The sequence below is a fragment of the Aethalodelphis obliquidens genome, unplaced genomic scaffold (genome assembly GCF_003676395.1).
Source record: "Aethalodelphis obliquidens isolate GAN/ISIS:26980383/991018 unplaced genomic scaffold, ASM367639v1 scaffold27, whole genome shotgun sequence".
NCBI classification, from domain to species: Eukaryota; Metazoa; Chordata; class Mammalia; order Artiodactyla; family Delphinidae; genus Aethalodelphis; species Aethalodelphis obliquidens.
This window is the reverse complement of record NW_020837971.1, coordinates 10776919-10803555: the sequence shown is the minus strand read 5'-3', so window position 1 is coordinate 10803555 and position 26637 is coordinate 10776919. Positions and strand designations below refer to the sequence as shown.

Genomic DNA, 26637 nt, shown 5'->3' with positions numbered 1-26637 from the left:
AGAAATGAGAATATCCAAAGCAATCTTGAAAAAGAACAAAATTGGAAGACACACTACTTAAAGATTTTCTATAACACTTCAGTAAGGCAGTGTGGCACTAGCAGAAGGATCAACAAATAGATCAGTGGAACATAAGGAAGAGTCTAGAAACAGACCCACACTTATATGATTTTACTTTTGACAAAGATGTCAAAGCAATCCAACAAGAAAAGAAAGTATGATGCTGAGACAACCAGATATCAAAATTGAAAAAAACCATGAATCTCAAACCATGCAAAAAATAATTCAAGATGGATCATAGGCAAAAAAGCTAAAAATATAAAGCTGATATAAGAATTTGCAGGAGAATATTTTTAAAACCTTTTTGTAGGCAAAGATTTCTTAAGAGAAGGCACAAAAAGCCATAATCATTAAAAAAAAAACACAAAATTGTGTAGGCTGTGACGAGTTCCCGCGGGTCAGATTGGGTGACTTGAACATAAAAATGAATAATGACTGTAATGCTGGAATTTATGTTGGAAAAATTAAGAAGTTCCATGAGTCCATCGTAATATTGCAAAAAAGAGAGGGTAGAAATTCTCCTTTACAGGAAACAAATGTTAGATTAAGAATGTAGAAAAAATTAATAAAATTAGATAAATCAACAGTTTGTAAGCCCCAGTTGGAGTAAGTGATTCGGGCAAGGATCTTTACTGGATGCTTAAAATTATTAAAACATTGTTGGGGAATAGGATATTCATAGTCTCAAAGTGTAACCCCTCAGAATATTTAATAATTTCACTGGGAATAATATGACTTTATAGTAGAGAGATCTGGTAGTCTCCACCTGTACCAAGTAATCAGACAGCGTTACCAATATTAGAACAAGCTGACATTATATGCCTTTTAATGTGATACAGTCACAAGTATATAACAACAATTATGATGTTCCCTTGCCAAAAAATGTTTAGCCTGAATTCAGCCATAAGGAAACAAACAAACACAGTAGGTGGGACATTCTACAAGACAGGTATTCTGGAATTTTGAGCGAAGTCAACGTGTTGAAAACCAAAACAAGAACAAAAGGTAGGAAAGCGGTGTGGATACTCTTCAAACTTAAAAAAGCATAAAGAGCCACAACCATCAAATGCAATGCAGAAGTCTAGACTGAATCCTGAATTTAAAAAAACCCAAAAAACCCAAAAGATAATGCTACAAAAGACAGCTGGAAAATTGATTATAGTCTAGTATTCTGATTATGCAGGAGAATTCCCTTATTCTTAGAAATTCTTAACCTCTGAATAGTTCAGAAAAACATAAGGACATAAGGATGTTTTGGGATAGAGTTGCTCTATTCTATCAATCCATCCAGTATATATAAACATGTATATATGATATAAATATATTTAAACATAATAAGTATATAGTATACATATGTGTATGTTGTGTGTGTGTTTATATAAACATGAATAAAGACAAATTTTCACTGCAAAAATTCATTAAATTAACTTTACTTTAAGTATGAGCTACCTTTAAGAGCAGAATAAGCAACTGGAATCATCTTAGAAAACTTCATAAATCATTCTATAAAAGAGAATGCATGTGGAGTTTGTACACATACCTCTGTGTAATAATTCCTATGTACGTGACAATTTGAGACACACTGATAGACTCAAAGGAAAACCTATATAAGATTTCTGGGCATCCAAATCATTCTGCCCCTAATAAAACTATCAAATTTCTTGGACACAAATGGAGATTGGATGAACACGTCTAAAGTGCTTGTGACTGCAGACAGGAGTCATTCTGTCTGGATTTTGAGCCAATACCAAATACCTAATAATAGTCTTTTGCTGTTGTTGTGTCGTCACAAGGCTTAAATGAAATAACGGAGTGCACACCATGCAACAGTTTGGGGTCTCAAGTTTGCTCCGGTCTTTAGTGAAAATGTGCACAAGACATAACTTTACTGTAAGCTTTTAATGGCCAACTTTATCCTTCACTTGTTCCGTACGTTAGCACTTATACTCTTCCCAGACACCTGGGGAAAGATGGATCTTTTACAACGCATCATCCACCGAGGCTTGTGGGCACCATGTGTTGTTTTATTCATGCAGCTGACTTATTCCACTGGGACCTACATTTCAACTGCACTCCCTTCTTTCTCTTACTTTGCTTCAAGAATTTAGAACTCCAACTCCATAGTAATATCTCTATGTATCAATTCCATGGTTTTATTCTTAATACTTACGTTCCAGGTGTCATATTTTCTATTGTTGTTCATATTCATTTGGGAGGTAATGAAACATTTTATTCCATCTTGATAAGTCTGCTCACTCTGCTGCTATGTGTTCTGCCCTCTTCCCCCTCGACACACATTAAGGCTCTCTAATCAAGCTCTAGGTCATTTCTTGCAGTCTCATCTCATTTAACAATTTCTGTTAATATCAACAGATAAAAGTAATTGTGTGTGCATAAAGAGAAGTTAACTTTTTGACAGCATGTTTCAAGACTCAAATTTATTTAGAAACTAGCATCAATGACTTGGAAGAATTAAAGCAGAAAACAAGTATGTGATGGTGTTTTTAAGTCGCTCCCCTCACAGACACTAATTTATCTCCCAAGCCCAAACCTGTTCTTATGGCAACTTAATTTCTAAGTGACCTATTTCTATAGCAATATTAGAAATATTAGTGAACTTTTATTTGACATATAGAGGGAAATACTAAGATTTAAAGATAGCTGGGTAAATACATATTGATGTTTTCATAATTTATGAGGCAAATCTAAAACGTTTATTAAGAAACTGAACCTGGATGTATACTATAAGATTTAAAAATTGCACTTGATAATTTTTGAAAATTCAAAGTTTGCCGAGAATATACCGCATCTACTTCATTTACTCCACAAATAGGTTTTGAACTACCAAAAACATATCAGGTCCTCCTCTGAGCACTGGGGATGCGGCAATGAATAAAGCTGAAGGAATTTTCTCCCCTCACAGAGCTTACCTTCCAGAGTGCAGGGACACAGGATAAACAGAGGAGCCCTGTAACCGTACACTGCTTGGTCTGGATGAGCTCACTGAGGTCATTTACAGGTGAACAGAGGTGGAGCAAGGACTAGCAGGTGATAAGGGAGAGACGTCACAGGCAGTATCAGAAGAAAGAGCAGGGCAGGTGGAGAAAGAGGACAGGCACGGGCCTGAGCGTGGGGTGGTGCGGGCCAGGCAGGAGTTCAGCAGGTCGCTAGCTTCCAGCTTTGCAGGAGCCGACAGCATGGAAGAGCAGCGGGAGGTGATTAACGGAGAAGTCAACAACTTGGGGCGGCCTTGTGGCGCATCAGAGGCCACAGTAAAGATTTTGAATGAGATGGGAAGACACTGGAAGCTTTTCAGTAGAAGAGAAGGCTGACGCAGCTGAAGCTTTAGGAGACGCTCTGGCTGACAGAAGCACAGAAGCGGGGAGCCCCTTTAGGGGACTACGGCAATAATTCAGGAGAGGGAGGACATACTGCCTTAGTAGATGAGGGTGGTGATAGTGGTTGGTTCCAGACACAGAGCCAAAAGCACTAGGGGATGGGTTGGGCATGGGATACAGGACAAAGGGAGGACTAAAGGAGAGCTGCCAGATTTATAGCCTGTGGGAAGGGAGGGATGGCCTCACTATTTACTGAAAGGGAGAAGCTACAGGAGGGGCGACTCTGAGGGAGAACATCAGCTCACTTTGGACACATGGAGTATAAGATGCTTATTAATATCTAAGTGGAAATAAAAGTAAGCAGTTGGATATGAGTCAGGAGTTCAGGGGAGAAGTCTGAGAGAGAAACAGAAAGGGAGTCAACAGCATTCAGATGGAAATTATTAACAGCCATGAGACACAACAGAAATCAGAATGTTCTCCTTTCTCTCCATAAAAGAAGAAGGGGGAAAAAACCAAAGAAAGTGCATCTACTTGTAGAACAGAAAATAATTATGAGGCGGGCCCTATTTAAATCCTCTAAGAGTTCTCATTTTCTTAAATAATAAGCATTGAACACCTACAGAATGTAAAACTCCAAGCAGATATTTTAAAGGATCCAAAAGGTAATGCAAGAGTTTCCCTGCTCTCACAAAAACTTCCAAACAGTCAAGGAAGCAGATATATAAATACTACAAGGGAGCGACCGGAGAGAGGGGAAAGAAATCAAGTGTATACTCTTGACAATAACCATGCCAGTGGGATGTTGCTTGGTCCAGGGGAGGATGGGCCACCTGGACAGAGGAAGGTCTTTTGACAATGTATATCTGTTCTTCCAAAGATCATAGGTTGGCAAAATGAAAACAGGCCACACAGTGGTCAAAGTCCTATTGGGTGGTACATGTTGTTAGATCACCCTGCAGGGCTCAACAACTCGGTAGCCAGTTACATCACCAGCACTGGTTGAGTCAGATGGCTGGAATGTTATAGCTACACCTCACCATTTTTCAAAAGTCTCTCTCAAGATGGCCTCTGACAAACAAGAACACTACTTTATTTGTCTCTCATCTTTTTCAGAAGCTGCTATCAAGTGGCCCGGAATCACTGGAACAACAGAGTTACTATAGCTACCTTCCTCCAGCTTCTACTGTCTCTCTCCAGCCTCTGATTCTCCTCCTAATAGATCTCTCCTGGTGCTCAAATTGACTTTGCAGCTTGTTAAAGCTTCAGCTTTAACTCCTACACTCAAATATTTTCGCCACAGCTTACCTAGAAACTCCTTTGTCTTAATCTTCCCAATCACAGAAGCTACACATAACCTCATTTTCCTTCATGAGTCAGTCTTTTCCACAAGTCAAAAGACTGCTGATTTTTTTTTCCGTTGCTGACTGTCTATCATTTTCCAGGACTTTTCTTTCTTCCCATAGAACTAAATCTAATTTTAGCTTTCCTAACAATCACAAAAATATCGAATGGTTATTATGGAGTTACCACTATTTTTCCCAATTTTAACCTCATTAATACTGTCAACCAGTCAACCATCAGCTGACAGTAATTCAGAGGAACCATGTTGCTCCTTAGTGCATATATTCTCATGAATATTTAAACCTTCGTCTTAGAGATGTGTTGCCAGCCTTGGCAATAATGGAATCAACATCATATTACTATCTAGACAGATGAAGGTCCCTCAGTTAAGAAACTTGAAATATATTCCAGTGCATACAAGGGCACCTTTGCACTATGTAATGCCACTTCTTCAGTACTTACTGCAAGCAATTTTCCAACAAACGCTTTCAATTCTCAGGGTGGAACTGATGATCTTATTGATCTAGATCTGAAAATCAATAATATCTCAAGGCAGTGAGCTCACTGCTCTCCTAGGAACCATAGGAAGGTAGCTAAAGGTGTACAACTTGTTTTAGTAACTGTCTTTCTTCATCTCAAAGACTAGAATTAAGAACGTGTGATGAACACATTCTTAGCAGGCCTCCCCAGACCTATCTTCTCTATGCAGAGAAAACAGAAGCTAAACTATAAGTAGCTAGCTGATGAGCAAACAGCAAAGCCAAGGTGGATATTTAGAGGCAAGATGCATTTCTTTTTATTCAACAACACAAGACTCCTTCTCTGGCAGGATAAGGGTTCCTGCAAGTGTCGCTCTAGTTGTCAGAGCCATCCTCTACTCACTGCTCCTGTAGTGGCTCTACAGCTGGTAGAAGTGGCACACTAGTAGCAATGCTAGGGAAGATGTAACATCAACTGCCCCCGGAGTTATCTGAGGCCAACTTCGTATCTCACAAACTAGAGCAAGTCAATAAAAGGGAAGGCCATTGGCATGTTTACGCGGGGTATCTACCAACAGGCAGAAGTTACATACGTTATCTCCCATAATTTGAGACATGGGTAAAACACAGTTCTTTAAAAAAATCACTAATCTCTACCGTAAGTCAAGGTTTGAGGTTCAAAGCTTGGTGCATGTGACTTGGAAGAAAAGTCAATCTCAAATCCTGATACTGAGATTTAAAGCAGTACCCTTTCCTCTTTCTTCATCAGACTTTTTAGGCGGTCACAAAGGAACACAGAGCCTTGAGAGATCAGCGTCAGAGGACTTTATCAACCTAGCTTGTGCTTCAGGAAACAGGATCACAGAAACAAAGACCACTAATTATAAGAGTCAATACAACTACAAGCTAATATATCCAGAAAATAGAGTATGAACTACAGCCTAATAATGAGAATGGGCTGGGAACACATGTTACAGAGTCAGAGGATATCACTAAAGTAAGACCTGTTTAAGCTCACAAGGTTCTCAATAGAGGTTTGAAACTAGCATGTCTCCAAATAATTGCTCTCAAATTATTTGCTCTCAAATAATTAATAAGAAATAAACAATTACAAAATCAAAAAAGAAAATTTTAAGAATGACTTAAAAATACTGACATTGATGTATAATATATATACACTACCTATAAATACTTCACAAATGTTTAAGGTAAGAAAAATTAACTAATAATAATCAGTAAGATCTCGTTTACACCTTGTATTAAGACAATGTGTTAAATGTGATTCTGCTACTGGCTCTATCTTCCAAACATTATATTCTTAACTGGTGACTGTGTCATTCCTCCTAATAGCTCTCATCAGTCTTTTCCATGGTTTTCCCAATCAGCGTTTATCCACATTACTCTGTAATTCAGTCTACTATCTGCAAAACATTCTCATGCTAGCTTTTCTAAAATGAAAGCCTGAATAAACCATTTCCTCCCTCTACTCAAAACTCCATTTCCCTCACACCCAGGGCTCTAGATGTACTAACTCATTGTTGACTCCCTTGTCCACGAGGTGGCTGCATCATCCGTGCCTTTGTCCTAATACTCCTTCTGCCTGGAGTGCCTTTCCCTCCAACTGCCAAATGATTAACAGCAATAGAAGCCTATTCATTGCTCAAGGAAGCTTAAGGATCACTTCCTCAATGAAATCTTCTCTGATCCCACTGATATATTATCTTTCTTTACCAGCACTTCTAATCTTTCATATGTATTTCACATACTGTTTACATGTCTTATTCTCAGTACTATACCAAAAGCTCCTAGAAGACATTTCTGTGCCCTTAGCACCTAGGGAAATGCGTGGCCATGTTTTAGGCATTCAATTTGTTTGTTAAATTCATGAATTACAAATATCACTGTATAAAAGTATGGAGTCTAGGTGCTTGCTGCCTAAAGTTAGACAAGTTTACACAGTTGTCTGGAGCTCTAATACATTATATTAAATAAGCCAAGGATATTTCATCTCCGATTACTAGCACTGACAATGTAATTAATAAAGATGCTCCAACCTCCCCAAATTAATTTGGTCATCACTTTTTCCTACATATTCTGAATTCTATTTAGTGAAGTCCCTCTAACAACACACTATATTATAAACTGATACAAATATATGGAAAGAAAGGGAAGAGATCACTGTATGAGTGGGAACCTACCAGACTCCAGTGAATAAACTGAAACATATTAAGTATCTACCCTATGTAAAACACTATGCTAGATGCCATGGGGAAAAAGTGAGATGGGAAAGACTGTTCCCTATCCTCAAGTAAAATACAGTTTTATAAAGGAGGTAAAATGCTTATACAAATAATTAGAAATTAAAGCCTAAGATAGCTATAAGTCTAAAGGACCAAACTTTAAGTTCTTGTGGCTAGAAAAGGCTTGATGAAAAAGCTGGCCTAGAGCTTCCCTGGTGGCGCAGTGGTTGAGAGTCTGCCTGCCAATGCAGGGGACATGGGTTCGTGCCCCGGTCCGGGAAGATCCCACATGGCGCGGAGCGGCTGGGCCCGTGAGCCATGGCCGCTGAGCCTGCGCGTCCGGAGCCTGTGCTCCGCAACGGGAGAGGCCACAACAGTGAGAGGCCCGTGAACCGCAAAAAAAAAAAAAAAAAAAAGCTGGCCTAAGAGAAAATGTATGTCTTCAGAAGAAATGAAAAGGTGACATATAGCAAGGAAGAGGCAGACTAGAGGAAACTAAAAACAAAGGAGGACCAGGAACAAGTTCTGGAGACTGGGCCACAGTGGGGGAGGGGCCCACGTGAGGGAGTCTTAGGAGGTACTGGGGACTGAAGGACAGGACAGATCTGGAGGCCATGAAAAGTCAGCATAAGAAAAGGAGATGCTTTTCACACCAGAGCAGGGGCATGATGGCACACAGGCTCAAGGAAAATGCTGCAAAGGCCAGCAGAATTCCATCTGCTACTAAAGCAGGCAGACAGCCTGGTCTTACCTAGAGAGTGAAAACATACTCAACTGCTTACTGGCTGTTAAAAAAGTGAGGTATGGTTGTGGTTCATTTCTCCAGGATATAGCCACTGAATTCCAGAATTTATGTTTTCTCAGTGTCATATAAGATATGGGTTTTAACACCTGGACAAGCAGAGGTCATAAAAGAAACTGTTATGAGTGATGCTGCTGGAGGACATAAAAGTACAGAACGTGCAAACTGAGTCTGGGCAGCAGAGCATTAACATTTCAAAGTGTGACAGATGGCCAGCCTAAGTCTCGCACTCTTTTGGCTTATAAGAAAGCAAGACAACCATTTCTAGCTAGAAGCTCCACCCACCCATCCTTATTTTCAGAGCCTTCCAAGAAGCGAAACTTTCGCTCTCCACAGAGAATCTACCTCCTTGCCCCTCATCAAATGAATATACAATTCTCTATAATGTTATATTGCTGCAAAGTCTCCACAAAAAGAGACCACAAACTTTAATGGCCCAGGACCAAATCTTGTCCATATGTAGGTGATACTCTTTGCCTGTCTAGTGGCTTGCACGATGTTTTGTAAACACTGAATTGCCAATATTAAAAGATAAGAATTTTTTCACACAAATAAAATCCAGATTTCTAGCTTCTCTTGAAAAACAGGCAATTCTGGCAAGGTTCCCCAGTTCCCTCCAGCCACCTCACAGCCCGGCTTGATGCCACTGGCATTTGTTTTGTCCCCTGGTTTACATGGGTCTTTGGATTCCTAACAGTTTGCGCCCAGTCTGTTGGATACGCTGGGCCAGGGTTCACGAAGAGCAGTGCCTGGTTTCACATCCAGTATGATTGTTGACTAGTTGTTTAATCTCGGACAAGTTACTTAACCACTCTATGCCTCAGCTTCTCCTTCCATAAAATGAGGACAATAATATGACCCACCTTAGAGGGCTGTTGAGAGGAATAAATTAGTTTATATAAAGCAGTTGTTCTCAAGGTGTCTGGGCTGTGGAGGGAAGGACTCTGCTCACTACCCCCTTCAGGACAGCTGGCTTGTCGAGAGACATTTTCGGTTGTCACAGCTAGGGGAGGGGCCCCTGGTACCCAGGGCATAGAGCCCAGGGATGCTGCTAAACTCCTTATGACACACAGGACAGCTCCCACCACAAAAAATTATCCAACCCAAAATGTCAACAGTGCTGAGGATGAGAAACCCTGACCCACAGCATTTAAAACAGCACCTGACACAGAGGAAGCCCTAAGGGTCAGGGGTTTTTTTTTGTGGAACGCGCCTCTCACTGTCGTGGCCTCTCCCGTTGCGGAGCACAGGCTCCGGACGCGCAGGCTCCGGACGTGCAGGCTTAGCAGCCATGGCTCACAGGCCCAGCCACTCCACGGCACGTGGGATCTTCCCGGACCGGGTCACGAACCCGTGTCCCCTGCATTGGCAGGCAGACTTCCAACCACTGCGCCACCAGGGAAGCCCTAAGTGTCAGTTTTTATTAATAATAACATAAGCAAGTCCTGGCTGGTGCTCCAACCTCAGCTGGAGAAGATTCTAATTTCTCAAGAGCTCCTTGTGTTCCCTTGGAAGAATTTAACATACCATACCGATAGGAAAATGAACTTGAAATTCTCTGGTTCTACATCATTAATTCAGCAAGTGATTGATTAATTAAAAGAATTATGAGAATACATTTTCCTGAAATAAAAAAGCAAACAAGAACGTGCTCTAGTGAGCAACAATGCACAGTGTCTGAAAAGTAAACTGTCCTAGAAAATATGGGACGTGGAAACCTGTAATTACCGCAACTTAGAAGGCACTAGACTGATTTCCTCCAAACTCCAAGTTTAATACAAAGGATGCCCACCAGTCCCAAGATATTTTTTGGAAAACTGTGATGAGAGGGGAAGTAGAAGAGAGAGGTTTTAAACTAAAGAGCCTGCCAAACCCAATACCAGCCAATGCTTGCCCAGGAAGATCCCACGGGCTTAAATAGCTCAGTCCGGGATCCTTGGTGAGAGGTCCTGCTTTGACCGTGAGTCACAACAAGAGGTGTCTCCCAGATCCAGGGCAACTCACTAGCAAAGCAAGTGTAACAATCCGGAAAAGGCCTAAGCTGTACTGATACAATCTTTTTCACTGTTGTGGCCTCTCCCGTTGCGGAGCACAGGCTCCGGACGCGCAGGCTCAGCGGCCATGGCTCACGGGCCCAGCCGCTCCGCGGCATGTGGGATCTTCCCGGACCGGGGCACGAACCCATGTCCCCTGCATCGGCAGGCGGACTCTCAACCACTGCACCACCAGGGAAGCCCTGATACACTCTTAATAGGCTACCAGGAATTCTGCAGCAAAACATCAGCACGAGTGCTGGCCCACACTGGCCCCGCCGCCGTGAACCAGGAGTGCTCACCAGGCTCCCCTGCCTGGCACTACAGGAGCCCCTGGCTAGTCCTCTGGGCTTCAGTTTTCTCATCTTCACTATTAAAAACTGGAATTACTGTTATTTTTTTCTAAAGCCATAAACACAGAGAACACTGATTTTTATTTGCAACAATGTGTCTTCAATATTTACAGCCCAAAGAGGTGAGTTCCTCTCAAGGGACCCTTTGGTAGCTGTAGCAGTCAGACCCTCAACTGAAAACAGGAAAGAGGTTCTACTGAATCAAAGCCAAGAAAAGCATAACAATGCTTCCCGCAAAGAGGAGGCAATAAAAGCTCTACAAATCTAAAAGGGCTAAACTATAAACTACAGGGCTCTATAATCTACAAAAAACTTTGCACGTCTAACATGAATTGTTAAGTCCCTTTTAAGCTCAAGTCAACATATATTTGAATACCCACATACAATATAGTGTATTACCAAAGACACCAAGATTGGTAAACTGTCACGAGAAAGACTACCAAAAATGTTGTGAAAGAGAAGGCTTCCATTAAAGAGATACAGGAAGTATCTCATTGAGGAAGGAGCATAGATGGAAACAGAGGCACAGGTAGAACTTTGTCTGGGTTTGTCCATCTAGAAGGCATACCAGGCTGTAGGCAGAGCACAAGCAATGGCACTAAAGCTGGAAAGGCCAGGAGTCCAGTTTGGGGCACTGAGTTCATGGTGGAAGGACGCACTATAATTTGAGTCCAAATCATGACAGCCTGGACCTTCAGAAGGCGGAGGTCAGTTGCATGAACAATCTTAAAGGATAGAGATACTCAGTCAAAACAGCCCGTAGATGACTTAAAGAGCAAAAGCTCTCTTTTGGCTAAATTTAAATATCTTCCAATGTTTAAGAAAGAAGGTGTTACTAATTCTAATAACATTATTCTGATTTGACTAATAGAAAAGACAATCTCCACTAAGTTATAGGAGAGTCAAAAAGCCACCAGAAAGTAAATTTAGCTATTTTTTAATTTACTATTTTTCATCAACCATATCCCCATCATAATTAATAAAATAAGCAAACCTTAGAAATAAAGAATGGGTATTTTTAAATTGTAGAAACAAAGTAACCCATTTTCCAGCCATATAATTTAGGAACTGATTTTTACTCATTTTTTAAAAATGGTAATACATTACACTAAGAAAGAGAAGTTGTATTCCTGAGCTGACCCAACAGCTTCCTCAATTATAGGAAGAAACTCTACTTGCCAGCAGAAACTCTGAGCCAGCAAACACTCGGCAATATTCCCATACTTGTAAGCAAATGGTTAAAGCTGGGAAAACAGTAAATTTCAAACTCCCTTACAAAGATTTGTGAAGTTAAAACTTAAATTTTAAAGTCATTTTGAAACCACTTTCTACTAAGAGAACCAAGATTCATCCAGAATGTTTACACCTGCTCACTGCTGAAAAAGAGAAGTAAAATAAAACAAGGGGTTATTTTAGCCCAAGAAGCAGCACTGTTTCATCTTTTAAAAATTGCCTTGTATGAGGTTATGGACAGTAAATTCATGATGCTGAAAAATTATATTTTTGTGTATACAGAAACTCCTTGTGAAGGGACTTTCATGAAGTAAGTATAGCAGAAAAACAAACAAACAAGCAAACAAGAACACTAGGCTGAGAATCAGCAGGGCGAGAATCTGGTGCCAATTCTGCCTTGAAAAGCACCGAATATCAATGGGCCTCCACAGTCTCACCTTTAAACTAAGAGGATTGAATCACGATCCCTAAAATGCTATTTCATAAAATATTAATTTCAAATAACAGAGGTTTGTAGTTGTTATGTACTCGGGAAGCGGTGAGGTGGAGTAGCATGGAATGGGCTTTGGGGGCAGGCTAACTGGTTTCAAACCTGGGCTCCCTCAGTATCACCTGGGTGGCCTGAGGCAGAAGCTTCCTCTTCCACCAAGGAGGGATAAGATTTACAGTAGAAGGTTAGAAGGATCAGAATGTATATAATGCACCTGGTACATCGTAGGCACTAAATAAAGGCAGACGTTAAGTCTCTGGTCAGTAATAAAAGTTTTAATGGAAAACAGTAATCCACTTGACAATGCAGTTTCCTAGAACTCTGCGTGGGGAAGTGCAGGGACTTAATGTCTGCACATCAACACTGGAGAGGACTCGTGCTTGGGAGCAGGAAGGATAAAAGCAGGGAGTGGAAGATAAGCAGAGGCTCAGAGTCCTGCCAGTAATAAGAATGAACAGGAAAGAAACAGCTTGGGACACAGCGCTTGAGGGAAGAAGACATTTTTCCATTAAGAAAGAGGACCATCGGTAAAAAATATATACATGTAATGATTTCATAACCAATATAAAGCAGAGAGCTGGTTAGCTTCTATGAATGTCACTTCAAAAAATGGAGAGCTTACTGCAAAAAAAAAAAAAAAAAAAAAAAAAGGAGAGCTTTGACTATATCTAAATCCTATTTCCTTTGTCTGGTTGCAATTCTTACCTGGGGTTCAGATGACCTCAGTCCTGCCTACCTCTTGAGCGTCATCTCCTCCCCATGTCTCCCCATCTCCCTCTCCCCTAGGTTCACCTCACTCCAACCACACAGCCTTTCATCCATCCCTGGAACATGCCAAGCTCCTTTTTCCTTCAGCTCCTTTGCACTGTAATTTCTGCTTGGAAACTTCCAGTCATCTTCCCATGGCTGACTCATTCTAAACACTCAGGTCTCCTCCAAACTTCCTCAAGGAATCTCCTCTGATCACCCACATCTAAACTTCCGTCCACATCCCAGTCACTCTCCAGCCCCTTCCCCTGTAATATTTTTTTCTAGCATTTATCATTATCTAAAATTGTCATTTTTGTTTATATATTTATAGTATCTCCACCAAAATGGAAGGTCTTGAGGGCAGGATCCTTATCTAAACGTTTCAGCGTTCAATCCCCAACATCTAAAACAAAGCATGGCATAGATGAGGCACTCATCAGATAAATTTTCCAAAGACTAAAGTCAAATGATAATAACCATTCTTCTGTGAACCTTAGTAAGGAAAAGTCCCCTGAAGCGGCTTTAATTTCATTTCTTTAATGCAGTTTTATGCAATAATGCAGTCTTAAAAGGTCAATGTCTCAGACAGCAAGATTTAAAGAGAATAAATTCTTCACAGTACAAAATACTACATATGGATACATATATCCTATAGTACACATTTTCACTTTATGAGCATGAATTATGCCCCACCTTATTAGAACCCATCAATAAAGCAACGGTACCCTAAGTTGTTTTGTTTTGTAAGGGTGTATGGGTAGACTGTGTGTGTGTGTGTGTGTGTATATATATATATATATATATATATATATATGAATTATCTTTCAGAACCCTTCTCAACAAAGAATTCTGAGAAACAAACAACTAATTCCAGTATTAGTATTGAGAGGTTCGACCTGTTACTTTGTTACCTTGCTAAACTTATCCAAACTATTACTGAGTCAAGTGATGAATTCAGTGATTCCATCTGTGAAATAGAAGACACATGACATGGTGAACAATTGGCACAGGAAGAGAGTGATAAGAAAAGTTCCACAATGTTAACTCATGTTTGAACTGAGAGAGAGAGAGAATCCCTTTCTAATCCTAAAACAAAAATAAGCATGCTACTGAGATTTCAAAATATGGCCAGATACCCACGAGTGGGCAAAGCAGTGAACTGAAACCAGAGCCAGAACATTCGGGACTTGAGCTTTAATTTTTCAATTTTGTTTCGAACACAGCTTTTCTTGATGAATAAAAGAGGTCAGTAACCGACCTTGTCTGTATAATCCACGCATCACCCCAGTAACCATTCTTGGTCATTCTGTAGGGCCCAAGGGGCCAGCACCAGTCTGGACCCCACCGAGGGCTCCTCGGGGTCCGCAGGGTTAAGGAATGGAGACCTCGCTACCTGCATCCATCCCCTGAATCCCAGCCCAAACCCTGGATGAAAAGGGGCTCCGCAATCTGCAACTTCACTTTCGTACCCTTTATAAATACAGCCTGCCTAGCCCCTCCTCCTCCCCGGAGGACGGCGAGGGCTCAACAAACACAACCGGACGCTCGGCTCTGGCCTCCGTTCGCGGGTCTCCAGTGAGTCCCGGGCAAATCATCTGATCCCGGATGACTCAGTTTTCCAATCTGTCAAATAGGGTGACGAGAAACCCAGCCTACCTCATCGGGTGGTTCCGGGCCGGCCGCCCTAGGCTGGCCCGGCGACAGCGGCTCTGTGGCTGCGCCCGCTGCAGTCTTCGCGGGCGGAGGGGCGGAGCTCGGCGGGGCTGGACCGGGAATCGAGCCCTGCAGACGTCGCGCAGCCCACCGCCCGCGGACAGCGGCCCCCGGCTCCTCGAGTACCCGGCCCGTGACGTCAGCACGCTGACGTCGACGCACAGAGGCTGCATCTCGCCGGAGGGACCAAAGACAAGGCTGAGGGCCTGAGTGCTCCCCCGTAGCAGAGCAGCGATTGGTGAGTGACTCTGTCAATAATCTACTGCCCAGTAAGCGTCGCGGGAAGGCGGGAGAGGGCGGGCCGGCCTGCCCTGAGGAGAGAGTGGGAATCTGGAACTCCGGCTGGTTGGGTTTGCCGTAAACCCGTACCACACCGTTTTGTGACACGTCGCTTCTCCCTCCTCAACCATTCTTCTTCCGCCTTCCTCCAGTCGCTCGGTGGGGATTTAGGCTCCAGCTCTGGAAAATAATCATGGGACTGGATTTCAGGGCCTCCGGGCTCTCCAGGAATGAAAAAGTAGGACATTTCAGTTTCTCTGTTCAAGAGTCACCTCAGCTTTGACTTCTCAGACCCCTCCAGACTTAGGACACACCCTTTCTCTGCGCTCTATCGCTTAACTAACACCTCAGTCTTAATATAGTAGTCACATTCAATTATATTTGTATCGGTTTTCGCACGAAATTGGCATCCTTTAATCATTGTTTGACTTCACATGATCTTTATATTTTAATGAACCTTTTTTTCCAATAGATGCTACAGTTACATCGTCCAAATACAGGAGGCAATAGGAGCTTACGGAGTGAACGTTCTCCTTCCGCTTCCAGGTCCTCAGGCACTCGGTTCGCCTGTTGAAGTTAGTGCCTGAGTCCGGGTTGCTGATATTAATTCATGTTAAGTTACACATAACCATAAATGTGAACATCACACATTAGGCTAATCCTTTTCAGGCAGGAATTACAAACCAGTCCCTATATGGTGACTCCTAGTTCCTCTGCATCTAAATATGTGTAGATGTAATTTTTTTCCCCAATCAACATTATATCCTCGAGATCTTTCCATATCTCTATATAACTTTATCTCATTCTTTTAAAATACTACGTAGTAGTTCTCAGAACCAATAGATTTAATTTATGATTCCCTTACCCTCTATCCATAGTTTGTTTCTTTTTTGGTTTTTTGTTAGAAGCGTTGCTACCTTCAACGTGTGTTTGTGCCTTTTTGCACATATATCCAAGTGTTCTCTAGGTAGAGATACTAACGTGGGTGCGCTGGATAGAGTATGCACATTTTCAATCTCAGTAGTAGATTTCCCTCTATTTACTCCTCAAAGTAGCTGTTACAACTAACATTACTACCATAAATAAATGAGCACCCCTTCCCTGCACCCTCGCCAAAACTGATGAAATATAGTTTTTAAAATTTTCTGAATGGATGTGCGAAAAGTTGTTAAGAGATAACATATGTACAAAAGTGCAATAATCCCGAACAGGTATCTTGGTAACAAAGTAAACGAACGTGTGTTACCACCTCCTAGACCAAGATGTTAAATGTTTACCAGCAATATAGAAGCTCTCCTTGTGCTCCATCTTAGTCATTGCAACCCATACAGAAACGGTCACTGTTCTGAATTTTATCACCAAAATTAGTTTTGCCTGCTTTCCAATGGTTATAAATGGCCACACATAGTATGTACTCTTGTGTGGCTCTTTTCACTCAATAATATGTTTGTAAGATTGATCCATAGTAAAGAATATATTAGTAGTTTATTCATTTTCATACTTGTATATATCTCCATATTTCTTTATCTATTCTAATATTGCTTAACATTGGGTTGTTTAAAGTTTGGGGTGACTACAAATGATGAATATGTAGTCATTGACTACAAATGATGCTGCTGCTATGAATATTCTTATACCTGTCTGTTGATGTGCATAGTTACACATTTGATTTTGATATATACCTAGGAGTAGTATTACTGTGCCACAGGATGTACATATATTCAGTATTAGTACACACTGCCAAATAGCTTTTTGGTTTTGTCAATTTACATTCCACTAGCAGTGAATGAAAATTCCAGTAGCTCCACATCTTTGCCAGCACTCGATATTCTCATTTTTGTGTTCATCTTTTTTTGTTGTTTGTTTTTTTGCTTTCAACTTTATTGAGACAAACAATATACAAAAAGTTGCAAAGATTTAATGGATACATTTTAATGAGTTTGGACACATGCATAGACCTGTGATACCATTACCACAAACAAGGTAATAAACATATCCATTGACAAAACTCTAATTCACAAAGATACATGTACCCCTATGTTCATAGCAGCACTATTTACAATAGCCAAGACATGGAAATGACCTAAATGTCCATTGACAGATGAATGGATAAAGAAGATGTGGTATATATCTATAATGGAATGCTACTCAGCCATGAAAAAGAACGAAATGATGCCATTTGCAGCAACATGGATGGACCTAGAGATTATCATACTAAAGTGAAGTAAGTCAGAAAGAGAAAGACAAATAGCATATGATATCACTTATGTGTAGTACCTAAAATATGACACAAATGAACTTATCTATGAAACAGAAACAGACTCACAGACATAGAGAACAGACTTGTGGTTGCCAAGGTGGAGGGGAGAGGGGGAGGGATGGATTAGGAGTTTGGGATTAGCAGATGCAAACTATTATATACAGAATGGTTAAAAAATAAAGTCCTACTGTATAGCATAGGGAACTATATTCAATATCCTGTAATAAACCGTAATGGGAAAGAATATTAAAAAAAATTTATATATGTGTGTATTTAAATACACACACACACACACACACACACACACACACACACACACACACATATATATAACTGAATCACTTTGCTGTACACCAGAAACTAACACAACATTGTAAATCAACTATACTTCAGTAAAATAAAATTTTAAAAAAAGTGTCCATCACCACTAAAATATTTCTTGTGTCCCCTTGCTTTTTTCTTTGTGGTAAGAACACATAGCAAGAGATCTACTGTCCTAAGTTTTTAAGTAAACAACAACCTATGTTAACCATGGGCTCTGTGTTGTACAGCAAATCTCTAGAGCTTATTAGTCTTGTATATAACTGTAACTTTATAACCATTGAAAAATTCCCCATCTTTTCCTCTCCCATCTTCTGACAACCACCATTCTATTGTCTGCATCTATGAGTTTGTACTAAATACTTGATTTAAGTGGAATCATGCAGTATCTGTTATTCTGTGACTGACTTATTTCCAGGCCTAATGTTTTCTATGATGATGTTGCATCACCAGCTCCTCCCTCTGAACTTTGTGTGAGCCACGGGCTAGGCTGGACTTTGGTGTCTGCCTTTCAGATGGTTGGTGCCATAAGAGGGCCACGTGTGTGCAGGTAAGAGGTGCTGCTACAACTGCAGATCTCCCTCTCCCCATCCCCAAGTACAGCTCAACTCAGCCCTCACCTCACACTCCCCCAGGCCAGGCGCCTGAGCCCAAAAACTTCTCTGCCCACTCCAGGTTTGGGCTTTGGGACACCACAGCTACTGAAGCAGCCCATGAGAGGTTTTAGCCCTGAATTTTGTATTCCAGAAATCTTTAGGAATTATCTAGAAAATACAGATGCTGTAAAGAGAAAGTGGTGATTGAACCGAATGAAGCAATGTCAGAGTAAGAAGATGTCTCTGGTTGTGCAACTGATCTATATCACATGCCTTTTAAGCAATTAGAACTCGATGGTGCAATTATTTGTCACCCAATTGAATCTGAAAGACAAGAAATACATGGAGTAGCACTTTAGCTTTTGCTTCAGTCAAAGCAGTTGTTACTTAGATAAAAGGGCATTTAAAATGAAAAATTAATTTTGATAATAATGTAGAGGTATACATAATATTTACTTCTAGGTCCATCCATGATGTCCCAAACGGTAGGATTTCCTTCTTTTTTAAGGCTGAATTACATTCTGTTGTATGTATATACCACATTTTCTTTATCCATTCATCTGTTGATGGAAATTTAGGTTGTTTCCAAATCTTGACTGTTGTGAATCATGCTGCAATAAGCATGGTAATGTAGATATCTGTTTAAAATCCTGATTTCACTTCTTTTGGGTATATATCCAGGAGTGGAATTACTGGATCAGATGGTAAAAGTAACAGAGAATATGAACAGACTAATAACAAGTAAGGAAATTGAATTAGTAGTAAAAAAAACCTCTCAACAAAGAAAAACCCAGGATCAGATGGCTTCCCTGGTGAATTCTACCAAACATTTAAAGAAACTTAACACCAGTCTTTCTCAAACTTCTCCAAAAAATTGAAGAGGAGGCAACATTTCCAAATCCATTTTACAAGGCCTATATTACCCTGATACCAAAACCAGAAAAAGACATTACAAGAAAATTGCAGCTCCATATCTCTGATGAATGTAAATGCAAAAATTTGTAACAAAAATTCTAGCAAACAGAATTCAACACTACATTAAGAGTATTATATGCCATGATCAAATGGAATTTATTTAAGGGATACCAGGATGGTTCAACATATACAAATCAACCAGTGTGATATACCACATTAACAAATGAAGGATGAAAATCATATGATCATCTCAATAGATGCAGAAAAAACATTTGATAATATTCAACATCCCTTCATGATAAAAACTCTCAGCATATTAGGTATAGACAGAATGTACCTCAACATAATAAAGACAAAATATTAGAAGCCCACAACTAACATCATATTCAATGGTGAGAAATTGAAAGCTTTTCCTCTAAGATCAGGAACAAGGCAAGGGTATCCACTCTCACCACTTATATTCAACGTATAACATAGGCAGTCCTAGACAGAGCAACTAGTCAAGAAAAAGAAAAGGCATCCAAATTGAAAAAGAAGAAGTAAAACTGTCCCTATGTGCAGATGACCTGATCTTATATATAGAAAACCCTAAAGATTATACACACACACACACACATACACACACACACACACACACACACACACACACACACACACACACACATACCTGTTAGACATAATAAACAAATCCAGGAAAGTTTCAGGATACAGAATCAATATACAAAATTTAGTTGCATTTGCATACACTAACAGTGAACTACCAAAAAAAGAAATAGGACGATAATCTCATTTACAATAGCATCAAAATCAATAAAATATTTAAGAATAAGTCTAACAAAGGATGTGAAACTACAATACACTGATGAAAGATATTAAAGAAAACACAAATAAAAGGAAAGACATCTGTGTTCATGGACTGGAAGACTTAATATTATTAAAATGTTCAGACTACCCAAAAGAATCTATATATTCAATGCTATTCCCATTAAAATTCCACTGGCTTTTTTTTTTTACAGAAATAGAAAACAATTCTAATATTCATATGGAACGCTGAAAGACCCAGAATACCCAAAGTGACCTTGAGAAAGAACAAATCTGGGGACATCACACTTCCTGATTTCAAAATATATTACAAAGCTGCCATAGTTAAAGCAGTATGATACTGGATAAAGACAGACATACACACCAATAGAACAGAATAGAGATCCCAGAAATAAACCCATACACATATAGGTAACTGATCTTCAACAAGGGCACCAAGAATACACGGTGGGGAAAGGATAGTCTCTTCAGTAAATGGTGTTTGGAAAACTGAATATTCACATGTAAAAGGATGAAAACAAACCCCTATCTTACCACATACACAAAAATCAATTCAAAATGAATTAAAGATTTAAACAAAAGATCTGAAACTATAAAACTCCTAGAAGAATATGGGAAAAGCTTCATGAGAGTAGGCTTGGCAATGATTTCATGGATACGACACCAAAAACACAGGCGACAAAAGTAAAAATAGACAAGTGGAACTATGTCAAACCAACAAGGTTCTGCACAGTAAAGGAAAAAATCAAGAGTGAAAAGGCAACCCAAAAGTAGAAGAAAATATTTGCAAACCATATATTTAATAAGGCATTACTTTCCAAAACTTATAAGGAACTCCTACAACTCTTTAGCAAAAACCCCCAAATAACCCAATTTAATGGGCAAAGGATTTGAATAGACATTTCTCCAAAGAAGACATACAAATGGCCAACAGGTATATGAAAAGGTGCTTAATGTCACTAATCATCAGGGAAATGCAAATCAACCAACATGAGATATTACCTCACATCAGTTAAGAAGGATATTAACCAAAAAACACATGTTGGCAAGGATGTGGAGAAATTGGAACCCTTGTACACTGTTGATTGGAATCTAAAATGGTGCGGCCACTATGGAAAACAGCACGGAGGACCTTTGGTAATGTTATACATTCTGATGCATCTGTAGGCTATCACCTTATGGATTTAATTTGCATTTTTTGGATGACAAAAAGAGTTTAGCACCTTTTCATGTGTCTGTATATCATTTGGATATTGTGAAATGCCTTTTCAAATCTTCTGCCCATTTTTAAATTAGGTTATCTGTCTTTTTCTTACTGATTTCTAAGAGGTTTTCTATATTCTAGATATGATTCTTTGGCAGATAATTGTATTGCGGATATTTGTCTTACTCTTACTCTGTGGCTTTTTCATTGCAAAATGAATCTTTGACTTATTAGAATCTTCTGCAAGTTAGTACTTTCCCTAGTTTCCAGACAATGCAAGGACTTTAGAACACTTTAATTTCATTTACCCAATTCCTGATTTTTGTGCAATTGTTGTCACTTATTTTCATTCTGTTTAATCATTTTAAAACCCAACAAAATATTATTTATTTTAAACAGACAATATTAGTTTAGATTTATCCTTATATTAATGCCTTACTTCGCTTTTCATTGCTTTTTGCATTTCTGGGATTAAATTTGAAATCATTTCATTCTTTATTAAGTTTTAGAGCATATCTCCTGGTGACAAAAATCACTACCAGGCTATCTAAGATGAGATACCTAAGCTATCTTTCTTGGCTGCTTTGGATACCCTCAGATGCTACTGTTTCCTTTTCAAAGTTAATCCAGCACTATGGTTATTCATGATGGGAAGTTGGTCTGATACCATATACTCAATTATAGCTCAGAATGGGTTGAGCATGTTGACAGGTGTGAATAATATTATTTTAGTGAACCTCAGGCTAGAATAGCACTGTGCACCATAAGAAAATTATTTTTGAATGTCAGTGGTGAAAATGGCAGAGTATGCACATTCAATGGCTTATCCCTCCACAGAAATTTTGAAAACTTAAGCAGAAACAGTCAGAATCAATTTTGCCAGAAGTCAGGAAAACAGGCAAAGGTTTCAAACAACCAAGCAAGTGCTGAATCAAGACAAGGCAACTTTATAATGGTAGAAGGGTTTTGGGTGTTTTTACTTGCCCTTGACCAGCCCCCTCCCAGGTACTGCAGTGGTCTTAAAAATATGAAAATATTTACTTAAAGAGACAAACTGTAATTTGGATTTTTAAGGATATAAGTGATATAAACCTGTAAGACGATAAGTGGAATATGGAGGACAAGCGTTATAGGAAGAGAAATGACAGCAGTAATGTGTGAGTAACCTTGAGGGTAGCCATGATTGAATGGTACATGAAACTATAGGTCTCTGAATTATCTAAATTGAAAAGTCACTTAAGGTTTTGAGAGGGCCTATGGTTGAGAATATGATGAAAGGAGGGATTAACGCATTTTTTCCTAAAATTCTTCTTATATTTCCTTTATCACTAGTTTGCAGCTAAAATAATCTTAGGAGTTTGTCCAAAAGGGACAATCCTTTTAGTAATTTAATAATTAGACACATTGTTACCAAACCAAACTTGGGTCTCTTTGCCCAAAGTGCAGCAAAGCCAATCCACTAACACCAGGTTGTGGTGAAGGAAAGTACAGCTTTTATTGCAGGGTGCCAAGAAAGGAAAATGGGTAGCTTGTGCTAAAAAGATTGGAACTCCCCAGTGGCTTTCAGGAAAGGGTTTGTTTTTTTTGTTTGTTTTTTTTGCAGTACGCGGGCCTCTCACCATTGTGGCCTCTCCCGTCGCGGAGCACAGGCTCCAGACGCGCAGGCCCAGTGGCCATGGCTCACGGGCCCAGCCGCTCCGCGGCACATGGGATCCTCCTGGACCGGGGCATGAACCCATGTCCCCTGCATCGGCAGGTGGACTCTCAACCACTGCGCCACCAGGGAAGCCCAGGAAAGGGTTTTTAAAGACAGTGGGAGGGAGAGGGTCATAGGATCTGTGATCAACTCGTGCACTATTCTCTGAGTGGTTGATGGTGAGGTAACAGAGTGAAGTTTTGGAAATCTGAATTATCAAACTCTGATTCCAACTGGTTGGAATCAGTCTACATGTTGGTGGTCAGCATGCAGTTAACTTCTTCTGCCTGGTGGAGGTTTAGTATCTGTAAAATAACTCGAGGATATGGCTCAGGATATTATCTGTGGCCCTTGAGGAGGAACTAAAAGTCCTTGACTTTGTTTTATGGGTAAATTATTATTTTGTCTTGCTTGACTGTTTTGGTTTGTTTGTTTGTTTCAGCATTTTCTCACTTCTCTGATTATATTTACTCTTTGGAACTTGGGAAAAGCCTAGGAGGCTAAAGTTTTTCTACAAACAAGAGGTGGGGGGCATGTGGTGTTCTGTCCCCAGGAAGGCTCAGCAAAGTCCTGCTTGGTTTCAAAATCACTGATGCACACTGCAACTTAGTTCCCACTAAGTAATACTACTATATAAATAAAAATGTGAAAAACCTGGGATAGATGATTTCAACTTAAAAAAGGAAAAGCACACCAATCCTGGAGAAGAATGAAATAGTAGATACCTGTTAGGAAGGGCAGTATCTATACCACGTAAAGTGACATGGGTTCTGGGCAACTTGGGACATTTGGGTCTGATCCAAGATAGACTTTAAATATTAATTTACTTTAAAACAGAATGTAAATTCATATTGAATTTATTGAAAAGACAACTTCAGCTGCAGGAATTTAAGTATTAGAAGTCTAAAAGACTAAGTAAAACCCAACTTATGAGACCAGAGCTAATGTTAGAACTTCATAGAAGTTTGCCAACCCAAAACATCAGTGAATTTGTTCATTCTCATCCTGTTCTCTCCTAATTTGAGGGATCTGGTTGCATTTTGGTGAAGCCGTTTAGCTCACCATGGTCTCTCATGTAACACAGGACCACAACCCCAATGAGCATCCTCTTCTGCTCCCGAGTGAGTCAAGACAGCCAGGAAGGAGGCTTTCTTCTGCCACTGTGACTCACAGCACATGAGACTGAGTTGGTGCCCTGGAGCAGGGAACAACTGTACCCCCCCCTTACATGTGGACCTGATGTTAGCCAAGGCTGGTCAAACCACCAAATCCACATGTCAAATTAGGCCTTCGTCTTGCAAAGTTACTAAGAAGTCATACAGAGGTTATTGGCTATTCTTCCCAGCTATGTTTGTAAAGTTTTCACACAATGCTTATGTTGGCAAGAATCAGCTTCTATAAGATTCTAGTGGTAGCATGTGAGGAAGGGCCAAAATAACGGCAGAATATTGAGGAAAACAGTGTTTGCTATTATCATTAATTATTTTCAAAGAAAGTTTTCTACATTGCTTTTTTGACTTTTCGGGGTTTTCTTCGTCTTTTTGTAAGCCTCTGTAATCTGATCTTCTTTCTATGTTAAAAAAGGAATTCAAGTAAAAACATTGTTAGTAATTCTTAACTTTTGGGAGCACCATGCTGATATAAAATTTCTCCATAAATTACGCTATCCATAAAAGTGCTTTTTTAAAAAAGAAAAGGAATACAAGCAGACAGCACTATAATGCTCAGTATTTGTTCTTAGTGAACTCATTCACTATTGCCAGGAACTGATAGAGTTAGTGAGGTTATTTTTTTCTGTTTAAAAAATTAGTTTGTTTAAAAATTTATAGCAGTGATTTTGACCCTGCTGAAGTTGAAGCTAAAGGGATGGGGAATGGGGAAGAAAGAGACATGGAATGGGAGGCAGGTAGGAAAGGTGTTAACTGTAATGTAATTTTGTAAGATGGCTCCATGATCTCTGGGCCTGGGAGTTTTGTATTATTTTAACTGTGTTTTTTTTTTAAAAAACAAAAAACATCTAAGACAATATTTACCATCTTAACCATTTTTAAGTGTACCATTCAGTAGTATTAATTATATTCACATTATTGTGCAACTGATATCTAGAGCTTTTTTATCTTGCAAAACTGTACCTCTGTACCCACTGAGCAACAGCTCCCCATCTCCCCCTCACCCCAACCCATGGCAACCACGATTCTACTTTGCTTCTGTATATATGACTACTTTAGATAAGTCATATAAGTGGAATCATATACTATTTGCCTTTTTGTGACTGACTTATTTCTTATTTCACTTAGCATGATGCCCTAAAGTTTCTTCCATGTTGTAGCATATGACAGGATTTCCTTCTTTTTTAAGGATGAATAATATTCCATTGTACGGATATACTACATTTTCTTTATCCATTCATTTTTCCATGGACATTTAGGTTGCTTCCACCTCTTGGCTATTGTGCATAATACTACAATAAATATGGTTATGCAAAATGTCTTCCATCCTGCTTTCAATTCTTTTGGATGAATATCCAAAAGTGAGATTGCTGGATCATATGGTAATTCTATTTTTTTTTTTTTTGAGAAACCTGTATACCGTTTTCCATAGTGATACATCATTTTACATTCTCACCAACAGTGCACAGGCTTCAAATTTTTCTGTATCCTCACCAACACTTGCCATTTTCTGAGTATATGTCTGTGTGTGTGTGTGTGTGTGTGTGTGTGTGTGTGTGTGTGTGTGTGTGATATCTCATTGCAGTTCTCTAATGATTAGTGATGATAAACCATCTTTTCATATGCTTGGTGGCTGTTTGGATATCTTCTTTGGAGAAATGTCTATTCAAGTCCTTTGCACATTTTAAAATTTGTTGTTGAGTTGTATTCTTTATATATTTTGGATATTAACCCTTTGTCATATATATGATTTGCAAATATTTTCTTTTGTTTTGTAGGTTGCTTTTTCACTTAGTTGATTATCTTCTTTAATGCGCAGAAGTTTTTAAGTTTGTCTTTTTTTCCCTTTTTTGCCTGTGTGTTGGTGTAATATCCCAGAAATCAATGCCAAATCCATTGTCATGATGCTATTCCCCTATGTTTTCTTTTACAGTTTTACAGATTTAGATCTTATGTGTAGGCCTTTAACCCATTTTGTTTTAATTTTTGTATATGGTGTAAGGTAAAGATCCAACTTCATTCTTTTGCATGAGGATCCCCAGTTTTGCCAGCACCATTTGTTGAAGATACTGTCCTTTCCCCATTGTGTGGTCTTGGCACCCTCGTCCAAGATTATATAACCATATGCGTGAGTGTTTATTTCTGACCTCCCTATTCTATTCCATTTGTCTATATACCTGTCTTTATGCAGTACCACACTTTTATGATTACTGTATCTTTGTAATGTTTTAAAATCAAGTATGAGGCCAACAACTTTGTCCTTTTTCAAGATTTATTTGGGGTCCCTTGAGGTTCCATACAAATTTTAGGATGGCTCTTCAATTTCTTTAAAAAGGTCATTGGGTTTTTCATAGGGTTTGTATTGAATCTGTAGATTGCTTTGAGTAGTATGGACATTTCAACAATATAAAGTCTTCCAATCTGTGAACATGGGATATCTTTTCATTTATTTGTATCTTCTTTAATTTCTTATAGCAGTGTTTTGTAGTTTTCAGTGTATAAGTCTTGTTCCTAAGTGAGTTTGTTCCTTAGTGCTTTGA

The 26637-nt window shown here is 39.5% G+C and overlaps 1 protein-coding gene and 1 long non-coding RNA gene across 4 annotated transcripts in view; one reads left to right on the top strand and one right to left on the bottom strand.

Moving 5' to 3' along the window:
- The window catches only part of STARD3NL (STARD3 N-terminal like), a 50070-nt gene extending 35183 nt beyond the window's left edge, over positions 1-14887 (bottom strand). For all 3 annotated transcript variants that reach the window (XM_027123958.1, XM_027123959.1, XM_027123960.1), the window contains exon 1: positions 14779-14887. The gene's annotated coding sequence lies outside the window, so the exon portion shown is untranslated. The remainder of the gene's footprint in view (positions 1-14778) is intronic.
- A 2404-nt stretch (positions 14888-17291) lies between these two features.
- Positions 17292-26637, top strand: part of LOC113629485 (uncharacterized) — a 92190-nt gene continuing 82844 nt past the window's right edge. The window contains exons 1-2 of the long non-coding RNA XR_003436559.1: positions 17292-17338; positions 18149-18245. This is a non-coding gene — a long non-coding RNA (uncharacterized LOC113629485). The remainder of the gene's footprint in view (positions 17339-18148; positions 18246-26637) is intronic.